General features: G+C 47.7%; 1 protein-coding gene across 4 annotated transcripts in view; it reads left to right on the top strand.

Moving 5' to 3' along the window:
* The window catches only part of WIPF3 (WAS/WASL interacting protein family member 3), a 157000-nt gene that overhangs the window by 39786 nt on the left and 96860 nt on the right, over positions 1-20354 (top strand). For 3 of the 4 annotated variants that reach the window (XR_008843957.1, XM_056519898.1, XM_056519896.1), the window contains exon 1: positions 18205-18501. The exons of the other annotated variant lie outside the window; for it this stretch is intronic. The gene's annotated coding sequence lies outside the window, so the exon portion shown is untranslated. Of the gene's footprint in view, positions 1-18204; positions 18502-20354 lie in introns of those variants that run through there. 4 annotated transcript variants of the gene reach the window in all.

A 20354-nucleotide genomic window follows, 5' to 3' on the forward strand; every position in this document is an offset into this window, starting at 1 on the left:
TCAGCCACCTACAGACTGCCGCTGCCAGGACTACTACTACTACTCCCATCATGGAACAGACTTGTTTCCAGGATGCGAGTAGTAGTTTCTGGCCGCAGTAGTCTGCCGGGGGCTGGGGAGGCTACATAAGTGCTTGTACTACTACCCCCATAATGGAACAGACTCTGTTCCATAATGGGGATAGTAGTACAGGGGCTGAGGGATTGATCACACCGGGTCTCACTTCTGAGACCCGATCCGATCAAAAGTTATTAAGCAGGGAAGCAGGCGGCATGCTCCGCAACCCTGCGATGTACACAATGCATTTTTTAGTTTCATTTTAAATTCACCGCCGCTAGCCCTAAATGGCCGATACTGAGGAGCCAATCAGGGCTTCCGACGGTGCTTTTAAAATTGACTATGTATATTAAAAGAGCTGTGGGGGGCAAGATATGTAAAGCTATATATCTAGCCCCCCAGCGCAGATATAATCCCCGCCCGCGCTAAAATATATACCCCTGCAGTATATTTCTATGTAACCCCCTGCCGGTGCATTATTAATTTACCCTCCGCAGGCGCAAGAATTATTATATACCCCACGCCAACGCAATTATGAATATGTAGCCCCCGGCGCATTTATGTCACCCCCCGCTGGTGCATTTGTCATTAATGCAGCGATATTTGTGAAAAGTATTTTACCCGCAGAGCATTGCACCAGCCGCCACCGCACGATGCTGTTGATAGAATACTATTCACACATACCACTGCAGGGTCATATTATACAGAAGTGCTGTGGGGGCCATATAATACTTATATATCTGGCCACCACATCACATCTCTATAATATGCCCCTGCAGCGGTATGTGTGAATAGTATTCTATCAACAGCATCGTGCCGGCTGCGGCTGGTGCGATGCTCTGCGGGTAAAATACTTTTCACAAATATGGCTGCATTAATGACAAATGCGCCAGCGGGGGGTAACATAAATGCGCCGGGGGGTGACATAAATGCGCCGGCGGGAGATGATCTAAATGCGCGCCGGGGGTACATATTGATAAATGACCCGGCGGGGGTACATATTGATAAATGTGTCGGCGGGGGTACATATTGATCAATGTGTCGGCAGGGGTACATATTGATAATATAACCGGCAGGGGGGGGAATATATTGATTATATCGCCGACGGTAGGTTTATAATTATAAATGCGCCTGCGGGGGTTATATTATTAATGCACAGGCAGCCGGGGGTTCACATATATATACTGTGCGGGAATTGATTTTTTCACTTGCGGGGGTTACATCTGCGCTGGGGGCTAAATATATAGCTTTATATATCTTGGCCCCCACAACACTTTAAATATACATTGTTCATTTTAAAACCCACCCAGGGAGCCCCGATTGGCCAACGGTGCGCATACGTCACTCCCAGCATGTTACGCTGCCACACAGCAGCCGCAAGCCACAACTGTCTGTCAAAAAAAGGGGGGGGGGGAGCAGACAACTACTGAGCTGAGGAGGCATGATTAGGTAAATGAGACAAACTAAAAAGAGGAGGACTAAGTGTTAAAAAAAAAGGGCCGATTTTGATGAAATGTAGTACACACTAAGCACGAACACAGAAAGTCAGGCCGGACTAAACAAACAAGGTAAAATGAATGGATGAGCAAGCTCGCTGCAGGTACAGCACAGAAACAAAGTTAAAGGGGTATTCCAGGCAAAACCTTTTTTTATATATATCAACTGGCTCTGGAAAGTTAAACAGATTTGTAAATTAAATATTATAGAAATGGAGAGGCTCCTGTGGGAAGTTTTGTAAGAATGACCCGGGCTACCCAATCTGGCACCTGTTCCTAAGGTGTCGGAAAAAGACTGCTAAATAATAAGAAATATTGAGGCTCAAGGTCTATGGATAATGAACACACTTAATTATTAAACGATAAATGTCACCCTGATATTCCTGGGATCACAGGGCCCTTGTGAATCCACAGAATCAGAGTGATTAAATAGTTAAGATAATATAAAATGATAAAAGATATTAGATCATTAAAATATAACTGACAATATATATAACAAGACCACTGTAGACAAATAAATAAATAAATAGATTAAATAGATAGATAAGCAGCTTCTAATCAACGTTGGTTTATAGTTCTATTACGGCCGCTGTTCACTATTAAAGCTGCCAATGAAAATGAAAAAGCCAATGAAAATGCATTGGCAGCTTTAATAGTGAACAGCTGCCGTAATAGAACTATAAAACAACGTTGATTAGAAGCTGCTTATCTATCTATTTAATCTATCTATTTATTTGTCTACAGTGGTCTTGTTATATATATTGTCATTTATATTTTAATGATCTAATATCTTTTATCATTTTATATTATCTTAACTATTTAATCACTCTGATTCTGTGGATTCACAAGTGCCCTGTGATCCCAGGAATATCAGGGTGACATTTATCGTTTAATAAATAAGTGTGTTCATTATCCATAAACCTTGAGCCTCAATATTTCTTACTATTTAGCAGATTTGTAAATTACTTCTATTAAAAAATCTTAATCCTTCCAATAGTTATTAGCTTCTGAAGTTTTCTGTCTAACTGCTCAATGATGATGTCACGTCCTGGGAGCTGTGCATGATGGGAGAATATCCCCATAGGAACTGCACAGCTCCCGGGACGTGAGTCATCAGAGAGCAGTTAGACAGAAAACAACAACTCAACTTCAGAAGCTAATAACTGTTGGAAGGATTAAGATTTTTTAATAGAAGTAATTTACAAATCTGTTAAACTTTCCGGAGCCAGTTGATATATAAAAAAAAGTTTTGGCCCGGAATACCCCTTTAACCCCTTAAGGACTCAGCCCATTTTGGCCTTAAGGACTCAGACAATTTAATTTTTACGTTTTCATTTTTTCCTCCTCGCCTTCTAAAAATCATAACTCTTTTATATTTTCATCCACAGACTAGTATGAGGGCTTGTTTTTTGCGCGACCAGTTGTCCTTTGTAATGACATCACTCATTATATCATAAAATGTATGGCGCAACCAAAAACACTATTTTTGTGGGGAAATTAAAACGAAAAACGCAATTTTGCTAATTTTGGAAGGTTTTGTTTTCACGCCGTACAATTTATGGAAAAAATTACATGTGTTCTTTATTCTGAGGGTCAATACGATTAAAATGATACCCATTATTATATACTTTTATATTATTGTTGCGCTTAAAAAAAATCACAAACTTTTTAACCAAATTAGTACGTTTATAATCCCTTTATTTTGATGACCTCTAACTTTTTTATTTTTCCGTATAAGTGGCGGTATGGGGGCTCATTTTTTGCGCCATGATCTGTACTTTTTTTGATACCACATTTGCATATAAAAAACTTTTAATACATTTTTTATAAATTTTTTTTAAATAAAATGTATTAAAAAAGTAGGAATTTTGGACTTTTTAATTTTTTTTTTCGTTCACGCCGTTCACCGTACGGGATCATTAACATTTTATTTTAATAGTTCGGACATTTACGCACGCGGCGATACCAAATATGTCTATAAAAAATGTTTTTTACGCTTTTTGGGGGTAAAATAGGAAAAAACGGACGTTTTACTTTTTTATTGGGGGAGGGGATTTTTCACTTTTTTTTACTTTTACTTTTACATTTTTTTACATTTTTTTTTACACTTGAATAGTCCCCATAGGGGACTATTCATAGCAATACCATGATTGCTAATACTGATCTGTTCTATGTATAGGACATAGAACAGATCAGTGTTTTCGGTGATCTTCTGCTCTGGTCTGCTCTATCACAGACCAGAGCAGGAGACGCCGGGAGCCGCACGGAGAAAGGAGAGGCGATCCGATCGTTCATTTAAATCGCGAACTGCCGCAGATGCCGGGATCTGTATTGATCCCGGCACCTGAGGGGTTAATGGCGGACGCCCGCGAGATCGTGGGCGTCGGCCATTGCCGGCGGGTCCCTGGCTGCGATCAGCAGCCGGGATCAGCCGCGCATGACGTACGGGATCATTAACATTTTATTTTAATAGTTCGGACATTTACGCACGCGGCGATACCAAATATGTCTATAAAAAATGTTTTTTACGCTTTTTGGGGGTAAAATAGGAAAAAACGGACGTTTTACTTTTTTATTGGGGGAGGGGATTTTTCACTTTTTTTTTACTTTTACTTTTACATTTTTTTACATTTTTTTTTACACTTGAATAGTCCCCATAGGGGACTATTCATAGCAATACCATGATTGCTAATACTGATCTGTTCTATGTATAGGACATAGAACAGATCAGTGTTTTCGGTGATCTTCTGCTCTGGTCTGCTCTATCACAGACCAGAGCAGGAGACGCCGGGAGCCGCACGGAGAAAGGAGAGGCGATCCGATCGTTCATTTAAATCGCGAACTGCCGCAGATGCCGGGATCTGTATTGATCCCGGCACCTGAGGGGTTAATGGCGGACGCCCGCGAGATCGTGGGCGTCGGCCATTGCCGGCGGGTCCCTGGCTGCGATCAGCAGCCGGGATCAGCCGCGCATGACACGGGCATCGCTCCGATGCCCGCAATTTTGAAACAGAGTAGGGGACCAAAAAAACAAAAATGAACGGAGTACCCCTTTCATAAGCAATAATAACTCTGGGATGCTCTTACTTTTCATTTTGATTCCGAGAATGTTTTTTCGTGACATATTCTACTTTATGTTAGTGGTAAATTTTCGTCGATACTTGCATCATTTCTTGGTGAAAAATTCCAAAATTTGATAAAAAATTTGAAAATGTTTCATTTTTTAACATTGAAGCTCTCTGCTTATAAGGAAAATGGACATCACAGATAAATGATATATTGATTCACATATGCAATATGTCTACTTTATGTTTGCATCATAAAGTTGACATGTTTTTACTTTTTGAAAACATCAGAGGGCTTCAAAGTTTAGCAGCAATTTTTTCACACAATTGGGAAACAACAACCCTCAAGGACCGTAACAAGGGGTACAGTGAGCCTTAACACCCCACAGGTGTTTGACAAATTTCTGCTAAAGTTGGACTACAATGCTGATCTTATCCCAAATTTTTCATTTTCACAAGGGTTAATAGGAGAAAAAGCCTCCCAACATTTTTAACCCCATTTCTTCTGAGTATGGAAATACCCCATGGATGTAAAGTGCTCTACGGGTGAACTACAATGCTCAGAAAAGAAGGAGCGCCATTGGACTTTTGGAGACTGTTTGTAAGTAGGGAGTAGGGGCGGAGCGGGTGTTGTTAGGGACACCCCCACAGCAGGTGTCCTAATTTGTCGTCTACAGTGCCACCTCACTCCTGCTGCTAAAGGGTGATAGGTGCTGTGTCGTGCCGTATCACACTTTTTTTCCAGGTCACCAGGGATCAGATTAACCTGGAATTTCCGCAAATCGCCGATCTAAATTTCAGCCAAATGATTACAGCAGGCATCCAGCGGGGACCGGAATTCCCACAGGCGTACAGGTATGTCCTGGGTCCTTACATCCCAGGACGTCAGGGCGTACCTATACGCCCTGGGTCCTTAACACCTTAAGGACATCCGCCGTAAATGTACGGCACTGCATAGCACCTCTTAGCGCACTGAGCCGTACATTTACGGCGCGGCTGTGATACCAGCGCAGGAGATGCGCTCGCTTCATTCCCCGCGGGTTCCGGCGGCTGTCAGCAGCTGCGGACCCGCCAGTAATGGCGGACATCAGCAATAGTGCTGATGTCTGCCATTAACCCCTCAGGTGCCGTGATCAAGACAGATCACGGCTTCTGCGGCACTTATAATGGCACTGCCGCGGGGATCAGATCAGCCAAGATGGCGGACGGAGGTCCCCTCACCTGTCTCCGTCCGTCTCCCGGGGTCTTCTGCACTGCTCTGCCTTCCAGCAGACCAGAGCAGAAGATCACCGATAATAACACTGAACAGTATTAGCAATCTAATGATTGCTATAAATAGTCCCCTATGGGGACTAAAAAAGTGTAAAATAAATGTAAAAAAAAAGTTTAAAAAAAAGTAAAAAAAATTTGAAAAATCCCCTCCCCAATAAAGCTTTTAATCACCCTTTCTCTCATATTAATACATAAAAGCGTAAATGTCCGAACTATAAAAATATAATGTTAATGATCCCCTATGGCGAACGGCATAAACGTAAAAAAAAAAAAGTAAAATATTTCAGCTTTTTTGTCACATCAAACTGCAAATTTTTTTTATAAAAAGCGATCAAAAAGTCACATACGGTATATGCAAATCTGGTACCAAAACAAACTACAGATCATGGCGCAAAAAATGAGCCCTCACAAATCCCTGAATATGGAAAAATAAGAAAGTTAGAGGTGGTCAAAATAGGGCAATTTTAAACATACTGATTTTGTAAAAAAAAGTTTGAGATTTTTTTTTAAAGCAGTACAATAACAGAAATGTATGTAACCATGGGTATCATTTTAATCGCATTGACCCAGAAAATAAAGAAAACATATATTTTTTTACCGTAAAGTATACAGCGTGAAAACGAAGCCCCCCCTAATTTTCTAAATTATGATTTTCGTTTAAATTCCCTTACACAAAAATTTTTTGGGGGGTTTACCATACATTTTAGGGTACAATGAGTGATGTCATTACAAAGTACAACTGGTCACGCAAAAAACAAGCCCTCATATGGGTCTGGAAATGAAAATATAAAAGAGTTATGAATTTTAGGAGGTGAGGAGGAAAAAACAAAAACGCAAAAATAAAATTATCTGCAACTTTCATGAAATCTTGGTGCAATAACCTGCACACAGCCGTTGTACTGTGTGCAGGTGGTGGGTATAGAATTGTTTTTACCTGATATTTGCAGGCTTTCATGATGCCAAAAAATGCTTTCAATCAAAGCCACTGACGTCAGAGAGGTGTGGCGCAAGGTACGCGATGTTCCGCCGCCGCCGCCACGCCCCACCATAGTTCAGCGCTGGGACCGGTGTGATTGACACACAGGTCCCAGCCAGTGGCGGATCCAGGGGGGGGGGGAGGAACGGGGCAATTGCCCCCCCCCCCCCGAGATTTCTGCCTCCCTCCCGATCCACCATTCACTCATTTGTTTACCTTTCTCGAGAGTCGCCGCTAGGACGTCGCCGATCAATGGCAGGCCGGCACGATGACGTCATATTATCGCGCCGGCGCCTGAAGATCCTGTCACCGCGGCTCGCTGCTGACCTGTCGGCACACTGCACTGTGCACGCAAGAAGAAGAGAGCTGCTCAGCGGGGGAACATAACATAAGTCAGTTTGTTTTAACTGTATGGCATTGGGTTCAGGGAGCAATGTAAAAACGTAGGGGGCAAAAAAAAGGAAACATTTAAACTGAGGAGCCCACGACAAGGGGGCATTATAGTGAAGAGCACATGACAGGGTGTCCCCTGTCATGTACCACTCACATATAACGCCCCCTGTGCTGTGCCCCTTACATATAATGTCCCCATCATTATCATGTGCCCTTCAGATATAATGCTCCTGTCATGTGCCCCTCACATATGATGCCCCCTGTGGGGCAGGACAGGGGGCATTATATGTGAGGGGCATGTCACAGGGGGCATTATATGTTAGGGACACAGGACAGTATATGTGAGGGGCACATGATGAGAGCATTATATGAGGGACACAGCACAGGGGGCATTAAATGTTAGGGGAGCATGACAGGGGTATTATATGTAAGGGGCACAGCACAGGGGGCACTATATGTGAGGGGCACATGATGAGAGCATTTTTGAGGGACACAGCACAGGGGGAATTAAATGTTAGGGGAGCATGATTGGGGCATTATATCTAAGGGGCCCAGCACAGGGGGCATTATATGTGAATGGCACAGCATAGGGGGCATTATATGTTAGGGGCACAGGACAGAGGGCATTTTTATTATGTGGGGGAACAACAGGACAGACATTATTATTATGTGAGGGGTGCAGGAAGGGTCATAATTATTATATGTGGGGGCACAGGATGGGGCATTATTACTATATGTGAAGGCACAGAGTGTTTTGCATTTTAGAGGTATGGTGTATATTATAAAGACATTTCAGGAGGGTTACGATTTTTATGGGCCACATTATATTACAGTATTGTATTGAGAGGGTGCACTGCACGGCAAGGTTATATTCAGATGGTACAGTGTGTGGTAGTATTATATTCAGAGAGCGCAGTGAGTGGTAGTTTTATATTCAGAGAGCGCGGTGTGTGGTAGTATTATATTCAGAGAGCGCAGTGTGTGGTAGTATTATATTCAGAGAGCGCAGTGTGTGGTAGTATTATATTCAGAGAGCGCGGTGTGTGGTAGTATTATATTCAGAGAGCGCAGTGTGTGGTAGTATTATATTCAGAGAGTGCAGTGTGTGGTGGTTTTATATTCAGAGAGCGCAGTGTGTGGTAGCATTACATTCAGAGAGTGCGGTGTGTGGTAGTATTATATTCAGATGGTACAGTGTGTGGTAGTATTATATTCAGAGAGCGCAGTGTGTGGTAGTATTATATTCAGAGAGCACAGTGTGTGGTAGTATTATATTAATAGAGCGCAGTGTGTGGTAGTATTATATTCATAGAGCGCAGTGTGTGGTATTATTATATTCAGAGAGCGCAGTGTGTGGTAGTATTATATTCAGAGAGCGCAGTGTGTGGTAGTATTATATTCAGAGAGTGCGGTGTGTGGTAGTATTATATTCAGAGGGTGCAGTGTGTGGTAGTATTATATTCAGAGGGTGCAGTGTGGGATATTCAGAGGATACGGTGTTTAGCAGTATTATAATAATTATTGTTTTCATATAGAGGATCAGAATCCGCTGACAAATTAAGGAGCCATCTGGGTGTCATTTTCTGCAGAGAGAAGATTTCGCTGACAAAGTCACAGCGGTACGTACCATCGAAGCTGTCACCTGTAGTCACTGATATCACTGTGTATTCGCCTCACTATGTCCCATCAGAGCTGTAGTCACTTGTAAGTTTTGCAGTAATGATGGGTGAAACAACAACTCCCAGCATAACCTTACCACTGCTTAGGTCATACTGGGAGCTGTAGTTTTAAATGGTAAAAACTTCTTTAGCACTTTCCCATTCTGTGACAATTGGCATATTTGATTATTATACTGGAAATAATTTTCTGCAGCGTGCTACACTGCGGGCATTACAACTATACTGCCAACCTAATGTGGAGGAACTACAACCTAATGTGGGGGAACTATACTGCCAACCTAATGGGGGGGGGGGGGGGACTACAACCTAATGTGGGGGAACTATACTGCCAACTAAAAGTGGGGGAACTACAACCTAATGTGGGGAAACTATACTGCCAACTAAATGTGGGGGAACTACAACCTAATGTGGGGGAACTATACTGCCAACCTAATGGGGGGGGGGGGACTACAACCTAATGTGGGGAAACTATACTGCCAACTAAAAGTGGGGGAACTACAACCTAATATGGGGGAACTACACTGCCAACCTAATGGGGGGGACTACAACCTAATGTGGGGGAACTATACTGCCAACCTAATGGGGGGGGGACTACAACCTAATGTGGGGGAACTATACTGTCAACCTAATTGGGGGGGGGAGAACTACAACTTAATGTGGGGGAACTATACTGCCAACCTAATGTGGGGAAACTACAACCTAATGTGGGGGAACTACAACCTAATGTGGGGTAACTATACTGCCAACCTAATGGGAGGGGGACTACTACGTAATGTGGGGGAACATACTGCCAACCTAATGTGGGGGAACTACAACCTAGTGTGGGGGAACTGGGAACTATGCGGCCTACCTAGTGTGGGGGCACTATGCTGCATACTTAAAGGGGTACTCCACTGCCCCAGTGTTCTGAACATTTCGTTCCAAACCCTGGGTGCAGGCTGCGGGGGTAGTGATTTCATAGCCACGCCCCTTGTGATGTCACACGACACCTCCTCAATGCAAGTCTATGGGAGGGGGCGTGTCGACCAGCGCATGATACTCTAATAGTGCCCCTCCCGAGACTAGACTCTGGATCCGACCCTGGTCCCAGCACATGTGCCCTTCAGCTAACCTAATGTGCGCACCGCTGTGTGTCATCCAGCAAGCGCTCGCTCCCCCAGAGAGTGCTCGCTCGCTCCTACCGCCGTCTTCCTCCTCAGTGCGCCTGCGCAGATCAGCGCGCAATCAGGTTAGTTCTCGATACTAGGTGCAGAGAGGAAGCGCGCTCTCTGCACCTAGCACTGCGCAGGTGCACTGAGGAGGAAGACGGCTTCAGGAGAGAGCACTCGCTTGGGGAGCGAGCGCTTGCTGGATGACACACAGCCGTGCGGACGTTAGATTAGCTGAAGGGAGCATGCGCTGGGACCTGTGTGTCAATCACCCAGTGGTCCAAGCGCTGACATACTGCGTAAGCGTGGGGGTGGGCGTGGGGGTGGGCGTAGCGGCGGCATTAGATGTACATGGTCAGGATTAGGTACTGAGTGATGTATGTAAAAAAAAAAAATTTTTGTTGGCTCTGACAGGTACGCTTTAAGGGGTTAACGAGTTAAGCTCGACAGGTTAGCGATGTGTTGCAGGTACTTCAAGCCCACAGGGCGCGATGTACAGGGAAGGGGTTTGTCACGATGCCGGCTGGCAGGTAGTGGATCCTCTGTGCCAGAGAGGGATTGGCGTGGACCGTGCTAGTGGATCGGTTCTAAGTCACTACTGGTTTTCACCAGAGCCCGCCGCAAAGCGGGATGGTCTTGCTGCGGCGGTAGTGACCAGGTCGTATCCACTAGCAACGGCTCAACCTCTCTGACTGCTGAAGATAGGCGCGGTACAAGGGAGTAGACAGAAGCAAGGTCGGACGTAGCAGAAGGTCGGGGCAGGCAGCAAGGATCGTAGTCGGGGGCAACGGCAGGAGGTCTGGAACACAGGCTAGGAACACACAAGGAAACGCTTTCACTGGCACAATGGCAACAAGATCCGGCGAGGGAGTGAAGGGGAAGTGAGGTATAAATAGGGAGTGCACAGGTGAACACACTAATTGGAACCACTGCGCCAATCAGCGGCGCAGTGGCCCTTTAAATCGCAGAGACCCGGCGCGCGCGCGCCCTAGGGAGCGGGGCCGCGCGCGCCGGGACAGGACAGACGGAGAGCGAGTCAGGTACGGGAGCCGGAATGCGCATCGCGAGCGGGCGCTACCCGCATCGCGAATCGCATCCCGGCTGGAGACGGTATCGCAGCGCACCGGGTCAGTGGAGCTGCCCGGAGCGCTGTGGTAGCGAGAGAGAAGCGAGCGCTCCGGGGAGGAGCGGGGACCCGGAGCGCTCGGCGTAACAGTACCCCCCCCCCCTTGGGTCTCCCCCTCTTCTTAGAGCCTGAGAACCTGAGGAGCAGACTTTTGTCTAGGATGTTGTCCTCAGGTTCCCAGGATCTCTCTTCAGGTCCACAGCCCTCCCAATCCACCAAAAAGAACCTTTTTCCTCTGACCGTCTTGGAGGCCAGTATCTCTTTCACTGAGAAGACGTCAGAAGAACCGGAGACAGGAGTGGGAGAAACTAATTTGGGAGAGAAACGGTTGATGATGAGTGGTTTAAGAAGAGAGACATGAAAGGCATTAGGAATACGGAGAGAAGGAGGAAGAAGAAGTTTGTAAGAGACAGGATTAATTTGGCACAAGACTTTGAAAGGACCAAGATAGCGTGGACCCAGTTTGTAACTGGGGACACGAAAGCGGACATATTTAGCGGAGAGCCATACCTTGTCTCCGGGAGCAAAAATGGGGGGAGCTCTTCTTTTCTTATCGGCAAACTTTTTCATGCGAGATGAAGCCTGTAAAAGAGAATCTTGGGTCTCTTTCCATATGGTGGAAAGATCACGAGTCACTTCATCTACAGCGGGCAAACCAGAGGGCAAGGGAGTAGGGAGGGGGGGAAGAGGGTGACGGCCGTACACCACGAAAAATGGGGATTTGGAGGAAGATTCAGAGACTCTAAAGTTATACGAGAATTCGGCCCATGGTAGAAGATCTGCCCAATCATCCTGGCGGGAGGAAACAAAATGTCGTAAATAATCACCCAAGACCTGGTTAATTCTTTCTACTTGTCCATTGGATTGAGGATGATATGCAGAAGAAAAGTTTAATTTAATCTTGAGTTGTTTACAGAGAGCTCTCCAGAATTTTGACACGAATTGGACGCCTCTATCCGAGACTATCTGTGTGGGCAACCCGTGAAGACGAAAAATGTGTACAAAAAATTGTTTAGCCAACTGAGGCGCTGAAGGAAGACCAGGAAGAGGGATGAAATGTGCCATCTTGGAGAATCGATCAACGACCACCCAAACAACAGTGTTGCCACGGGATGGGGGTAGGTCTGTAATAAAATCCATACCAATCAGAGACCAAGGCTGTTCGGGGACAGGCAGAGGATGAAGAAAACCAGCGGGCTTCTGGCGAGGAGTCTTATCCCGGGCACAGACAGTGCAGGCTCGCACAAAGTCCACGACATCCGTCTCCAGAGTCGGCCACCAATAGAAGCGAGAGATGAGTTGCACAGATTTCTTGATGCCTGCATGACCTGCGAGATGGGAGGAGTGACCCCATTTGAGGATTCCGAGGCGTTGGCGTGGAGAGACGAAGGTCTTTCCTGGAGGAGTTTGCCTGATGGAGGCTGGAGAAGTGGAAATCAGGCAGTCAGGAGGAATGATGTGTTGCGGAGAGAGTTCAACTTCCGAGGCATCCGAGGAACGAGAGAGAGCATCGGCCCTAATGTTCTTATCGGCAGGCCGAAAGTGAATTTCAAAATTAAATCGGGCAAAGAACAGAGACCACCTGGCCTGGCGAGGATTCAGCCGTTGGGCAGACTGGAGATAGGAGAGGTTCTTGTGATCGGTGTAAATAATAACTGGAAATCTTGATCCCTCCAGCAGATGCCTCCATTCCTCAAGTGCTAATTTAATGGCTAGAAGCTCTCGATCCCCGATGGAGTAGTTCCTCTCCGCCGGAGAGAAGGTCCTAGAAAAAAAACCACAAGTAACAGCATGCCCGGAAGAATTTTTTTGTAGAAGGACCGCTCCAGCTCCTACAGAGGAGGCATCAACCTCCAATAGGAAGGGTTTAGATGGGTCAGGTCTGGAGAGCACGGGAGCCGAAGAAAAGGCAGACTTGAGCCGTTTAAAGGCGTCTTCCGCTTGAGGAGGCCAAGACTTGGGATTGGCATTTTTTTTGGTTAAAGCCACGATAGGGGCCACAACGGTAGAAAAATGTGGAATAAATTGCCTGTAATAATTGGCGAACCCCAAAAAACGTTGGATAGCACGGAGTCCGGAGGGGCGTGGCCAATCTAAGACGGCAGAGAGTTTGTCTGGATCCATTTGTAGTCCCTGGCCAGAGACCAAGTATCCTAGGAAAGGAAGAGATTGGCATTCAAACAGACATTTCTCTATCTTGGCATAAAGTTGATTGTCACGAAGTCTCTGAAGAACCATACGGACATGCTGGCGGTGTTCTTCTAGATTGGCAGAAAAAATCAGGATATCGTCCAGATATACAACAACACAGGAGTATAAGAGATCACGAAAAATTTCATTAACAAAGTCTTGGAAGACGGCAGGGGCGTTGCACAGGCCAAAGGGCATGACCAGATACTCAAAGTGTCCATCTCTAGTGTTAAATGCCGTTTTCCATTCATCCCCCTCTCTGATGCGGATGAGATTCTAAGCACCTCTTAAGTCCAGTTTGGTAAAGATGTGGGCACCTTGGAGGCGATCAAAGAGTTCAGAGATGAGGGGTAGGGGGTAGCGGTTCTTTACCGTGATTTTATTAAGACCGCGGTAGTCAATGCAAGGACGTAGAGAGCCATCTTTTTTGGACACAAAGAAAAATCCGGCTCCGGCAGGAGAGGAGGATTTACGGATAAAGCCTTTTTTTTAAATTTTCCTGGATGTACTCCGACATAGCAAGAGTCTCTGGGGCGGACAGAGGATAGATTCTGCCCCGGGGTGGAGTAGTGCCCGGGAGGAGGTCAATAGGACAATCATAAGGCCTGTGAGGAGGTAGAGTCTCAGCTTGTTTTTTGCAAAAAACATCCGCAAAGTCCATATAGGCCTTAGGAAGACCGGTTACAGGGGGAACCACAGAGCCACGGCAAGGGGTACTGGGAACCGGTTTTAGGCAGTCCTTGAAACAAGAGGGCCCCCAACTCTTGATCTCCCCAGTGGACCAATCCAGGGTTGGGGAATGGAGTTGAAGCCAGGGTAGTCCAAGGAGGATTTCGGAAGTGCAATTGGGGAGGACCAAGAATTCAATCTTCTCGTGATGAGGTCCGATGCACATTAGAAGGGGCTCCGTGCGGAAACGTATGGTACAGTCCAATCTTTCATTGTTTACACAATTGATGTAGAGGGGTCTGGCGAGACTGGTCACTGGGATGTTGAACCTGTTGACGAGAGAGGCCAAAATAAAATTTCCTGCAGATCCGGAATCCAAGAAGGCCATAGTAGAGAAGGAGAAGGCAGAGGCAGATATCCGCACAGGCACAGTAAGACGTGGAGAAGCAGAGTAGACATCAAGGACTGTCTCACCTTTGTGCGGAGTCAGCGTACGTCTTTCCAGGCGGGGAGGACGGATAGGACAATCCTTCAGGAAGTGTTCGGTACTGGCACAGTACAGGCAGAGATTCTCCATGCGGCGTCGTGTCCTCTCTTGAGGTGTCAGGCGAGACCGGTCGACCTGCATAGCCTCCACGGCGGGAGGCACAGGAACGGATTGCAGGGGACCAGAGGAGAGAGGAGCCGGGGAGAAAAAACGCCTTGTGCGAACAAAGTCCATATCCTGGCGGAGCTCCTGACGCCTTTCGGAAAAACGCATGTCAATGCGAGTGGCAAGATGGATGAGTTCATGTAGGTTAGCAGGGATTTCTCGTGCGGCCAGAACATCTTTAATGTTGCTGGATAGGCCTTTTTTAAAGGTCGCGCAGAGGGCCTCATTATTCCAGGATAATTCTGAAGCAAGAGTACGGAATTGTACGGCGTACTCGCCAACGGAAGAATTACCCTGGACCAGGTTCAACAGGGCAGTCTCAGCAGAAGAGGCTCGGGCAGGTTCCTCAAAGACACTTCGAATTTCCGAGAAGAAGGAGTGTATAGAGGCAGTGACGGGGTCATTGCGGTCCCAGAGCGGTGTGGCCCATGACAGAGCTTTTCCAGACAGAAGGCTGACTACGAAAGCCACCTTAGACCTTTCAGTAGGAAACTGGTCCGACATCATCTCCAAGTGCAGGGAACATTGGGAAAGAAAGCCACGGCAGAATTTAGAGTCCCCATCAAATTTATCCGGCAAGGATAGTCGTAGACCAGAAGCGGCCACTCGCTGCGGAGGAGGTGCAGGAGCTGGCGGAGGAGATGATTGCTGAAGCTGTGGTAGTAGCTGCTGTAGCATCACGGTCAGTTGAGACAGCTGTTGGCCTTGTTGCGCTATCTGTTGTGACTGCTGGGCGACCACCGTGGTGAGGTCGGCGACAACTGGCAGAGGAACTTCAGCGGGATCCATGGCCGGATCTACTGTCACGATGCCGGCTGGCAGGTAGTGGATCCTCTGTGCCAGAGAGGGATTGGCGTGGACCGTGCTAGTGGATCGGTTCTAAGTCACTACTGGTTTTCACCAGAGCCCGCCGCAAAGCGGGATGGTCTTGCTGCGGCGGTAGTGACCAGGTCGTATCCACTAGCAACGGCTCAACCTCTCTGACTGCTGAAGATAGGCGCGGTACAAGGGAGTAGACAGAAGCAAGGTCGGACGTAGCAGAAGGTCGGGGCAGGCAGCAAGGATCGTAGTCGGGGGCAACGGCAGGAGGTCTGGAACACAGGCTAGGAACACACAAGGAAACGCTTTCACTGGCACAATGGCAACAAGATCCGGCGAGGGAGTGAAGGGGAAGTGAGGTATAAATAGGGAGTGCACAGGTGAACACACTAATTGGAACCACTGCGCCAATCAGCGGCGCAGTGGCCCTTTAAATCGCAGAGACCCGGCGCGCGCGCGCCCTAGGGAGCGGGGCCGCGCGCGCCGGGACAGGACAGACGGAGAGCGAGTCAGGTACGGGAGCCGGGATGCGCATCGCGAGCGGGCGCTACCCGCATCGCGAATCGCATCCCGGCTGGAGACGGTATCGCAGCGCACCGGGTCAGTGGAGCTGCCCGGAGCGCTGTGGTAGCGAGAGAGAAGCGAGCGCTCCGGGGAGGAGCGGGGACCCGGAGCGCTCGGCGTAACAGGGTTGTGATGCTCTGTAATGATCAGAAGACTGTATGTTTGGGACTGGGGTTTTAGTTGAATTAGAGAAGCGGCAGGGTATCAGGTAATCTCCCTGCTCTCTATCTTTGAGATTCTCCGCTGTAAAGGTCATTGCCTTATGGTTTCCAGGCGAGAGTTAGACCTGTAAATCACTGGTTTCGGGGAACTTTTAAAAAAAAACTATAGATTTGTATTCACACTTTAGCTAGACGCGTTTCAGGATGGCAATCCTTTCTTCAGCAGCTTAAATGAAAACTGCACTGACTTGCATGCTCGTGTGGCCGTAGCCTGGCGTTGTGGCTGCCAGGTGTGAACCCAGTCTAACCAGGGTTATTACAAGGAACATGATGTTAAAAAGCAGGTGCTTTAGGTTAATTACTACTAATGCAATACTGTTCACTCTGATAATAATACTGCTATATACACTATTCATATTTATAGTATTGCTACATACACTGTTCACATTGAATATAATACTGCCACACACTGTTCCCTCTGAATATACTACTGCTACATACACTTTAGCAGTATAATAATGCTACATACACTGTACCCTCTGAATATGCTACTGCTACATACCCTGTACTCTCTGAATATACTACTGCTACATACACTGTACCCTCTGAACATAGCACTGCCACACACAATGCACCTTTTGAATATAATACTGCCACAAATGGTGCCCCCCCTAAATATAATACTGCCAACCATGGTGCCTCCTGAATAAAATTTCTGCTATACATGGTGCCCCTTGAATGTAATACTGTCACACACAGTAACCCCTGAATATAGCTGCCACACGTTGTGTCTCCCGAATATAACACTGCCACATACAGTGCCCCCTGAATATAATAATGCCACACATTGTGCCCCCACAATATAATACTGCCACACTCAGTACTCCTAATTATTATACTGCAACACAGTGCCTTTTGAATATAGTACTGCCACACAGTGCCCCCCCTGTGAACATAATACTGCCACATGGTGTCCCCTGTGAATATAATACCGTTAAACATAGTTCTCCCTGAATATAATACTGCCATACAATGCTGCCTGTGAATATAACCCTGCCACACATGGTGTCCCTGAATATAATACTGGCACACTCTGTACCTCCGAATATTATACTGTGACACATTGCCTCCTGAATATAATACTGCCACACAGTGCCCCCTGTGAATATAATACTGCCACACAGTTACGCCTATAAACATAATACTGCTAGACATGGTACCCCCTGAACATAATACTGCCATATAGTGCTGCCTGTGAATTTAACCCTGCCACACACAGTGTGAATATAATACTGCACCACATGGTGCCCCATGAATATAATAGTGGCACACATGGTGCTCCTTGAATATAATTCTGTCACACATGGTGCCCCTGAATATAATACTGCCACACATGGTGCCCTCTAAATATATTACTGCCACACTCTGTACTACTGAATATATTAGCTGCCACACACTGTGCCTTATAAGTATAATACTGCCACACAGTGCACCTCCAATATAATACTGCCACACAGTGCCACCTGTGAATATAATACTGCCACACAGTGCCTCTGGTGAATATAAAACTGCCACACAGTGCCCCCAGTGAATATAATACTGCCACAAAGAGCCCTCTATAAATATAATACTGCTATACATGTTGCCCTCTGAATATAATACTGCCACACACTGTGCATCCTGAATATTATACTGTGACAAGGTGCCATCTGAGTATAATACTGCCATACAGTGCCCTCCCTGTATATATAATACTGCCACACAATGCTGCTGTTGAATATAACCCTACTACACACACTGCCCCCGGAATATGATACTGCACCACACTGTGCCCCTAGAATACTGCCGTACACGGTGCCCCTTGAATATAACTGTCATACTGTGCCGTGAATATCCCAATACACTGCTCCCCTGTGTACCTGTATGTACATACAGTCCTCCTGCCTTGTTATCAGTAGAGTAGACATTCAGGTCGGGGAGGGAGGGCGGTGCAGCTGTTGTGTCACTCTGTCCCCACACCGGGCTGGGAGTGACGCCGCCACCACCATCCAGCAGGTGTCCCGCACCCCGTCCCCTCCCCTGGAAATAAGAGCGGCCTCCGTGTAACCTCCGCCCCATCCCGGAGCTCAGACCCAGCGCCGCCCCGGAGTTCCGAATCCTTCAGTCACGCAGGTCGCCGGGCAAAGGAGTGAGACAGCCGGATCAGAGAAGAGGGTGAAGCCGCAGGATAGCCGGTGAGTTCTGTGCACATTGCTGCAGGTGCAAAGGTTGTTATGTACTGTATAGTCCGCAGCCGGGCACCACATAAGACTTACACTCCACAGCCGGGCACCACACAGGGCACCACATAAGACTTACACTCCACAGCCGGGCACCACACAGGGCACCACATAAGACTTACACTCCACAGCCGGGCACCACACAGGGCACCACATAAGACTTACACTCCACAGCCGGGCACCACACAGGGCACCACATAAGACTTACACTCCACAGCCGGGCACCACACAGGGCACCACATAAGACTTACACTCCACAGCCGGGCACCACACAGGGCACCACATAAGACTACACTCCACAGCCGGGCACCACACAGGGCACCACATAAGACTTACACTCCACAGCCGGGCACCACACAGGGCACCACATAAGACTTACACTCCACAGCCGGGCACCACACAGGGCACCACATAAGACTTACACTCCACAGCCGGGCACCACACAGGGCACCACATAAGACTTACACTCCACAGCCGGGCACCACACAGGGCACCACATAAGACTTACACTCCACAGCCGGGCACCACACAGGGCACCACATAAGACTTACACTCCACAGCCGGGCACCACACAGGGCACCACATAAGACTACACTCCACAGCCGGGCACCACACAGGGCACCACACAAGACTTATACTCCACAGCTGGGCACCACACAAGACTTACACTCCACAGCCGGGCACCACATAAGACTTACACTCCACAGCCGGGCACCACACAGGGCACCACACAAGACTTACACTCCACAGCCGGGCACCACACAGGGCACCACACAAGACTACACTCCACAGCCGGGCACCACACAGGGCACCACACAAGACTTACACTCCACAGCCGGGCACCACACAGGGCACCACACAAGACTTACACTCCACAGCCGGGCACCACATAAGACTTACACTCCACAGCCGGGCACCACACAGGGCACCACACAAGACTTACACTCCACAGCCGGGCACCACACAGGGCGCCACATAAGACTACACTCCACAGCCGGGCACCACACAGGGCACCACACAAGACTTACACTCCACAGCCGGGCACCACATAAGACTTACACTGCACAGCCAGGCACCACACAGGGCACCACCACACAAGACTTACACTCCACAGCCGGGCACCACACAAGACTTACACTCCACAGCCGGGCACCACATAAGACTTACACTCCACAGCCGGGCACCACACAGGGCACCACACAAGACTTACACTCCACAGCCGGGGACCACACAGGGCACCACACAAGACTTACACTCCACAGCCGGGCACCACACAAGACTTACACTCCACAGCCGGGCACCACACAAGACTTACACTCCACAGCCGGGCACCACACAGGGCACCACACAAGACTTATACTCCACAGCCGGGCACCACACAAGACTTATACTCTGCAGCCTGGCACCACATATGACTTATACTCCACAGTCGGGCACAACACAAGACTTATACTCCAGAGCTGGGTACCACACCGGACACCACATATTATCCACAGACGGGCACCACACGGGCGCAACACATGACTCCACACCGGGCACCACATGATCTACAGTCCACAGCTGGGCATCACACATTACTTATAGTCTCCAGCAGGGCACCACACATTTTTTACACTCGACAGCTGGGCACCACACATGATCTACAGTCCACAGCTGGGCACCACACATGATCTACAGTCCACAGCTGGGCACCACACATGATCTACAGTCCACAGCTGGGCACCACACATGATCTACAATCCACAGCTGGGCACCACAGATGATCTACAGTCCACAGCTGGGCACCACACATGATCTACAGTCCACAG

This window comes from Hyla sarda, chromosome 5 (assembly GCF_029499605.1).
Source record: "Hyla sarda isolate aHylSar1 chromosome 5, aHylSar1.hap1, whole genome shotgun sequence".
NCBI lineage: Eukaryota > Metazoa > Chordata > Amphibia > Anura > Hylidae > Hyla > Hyla sarda.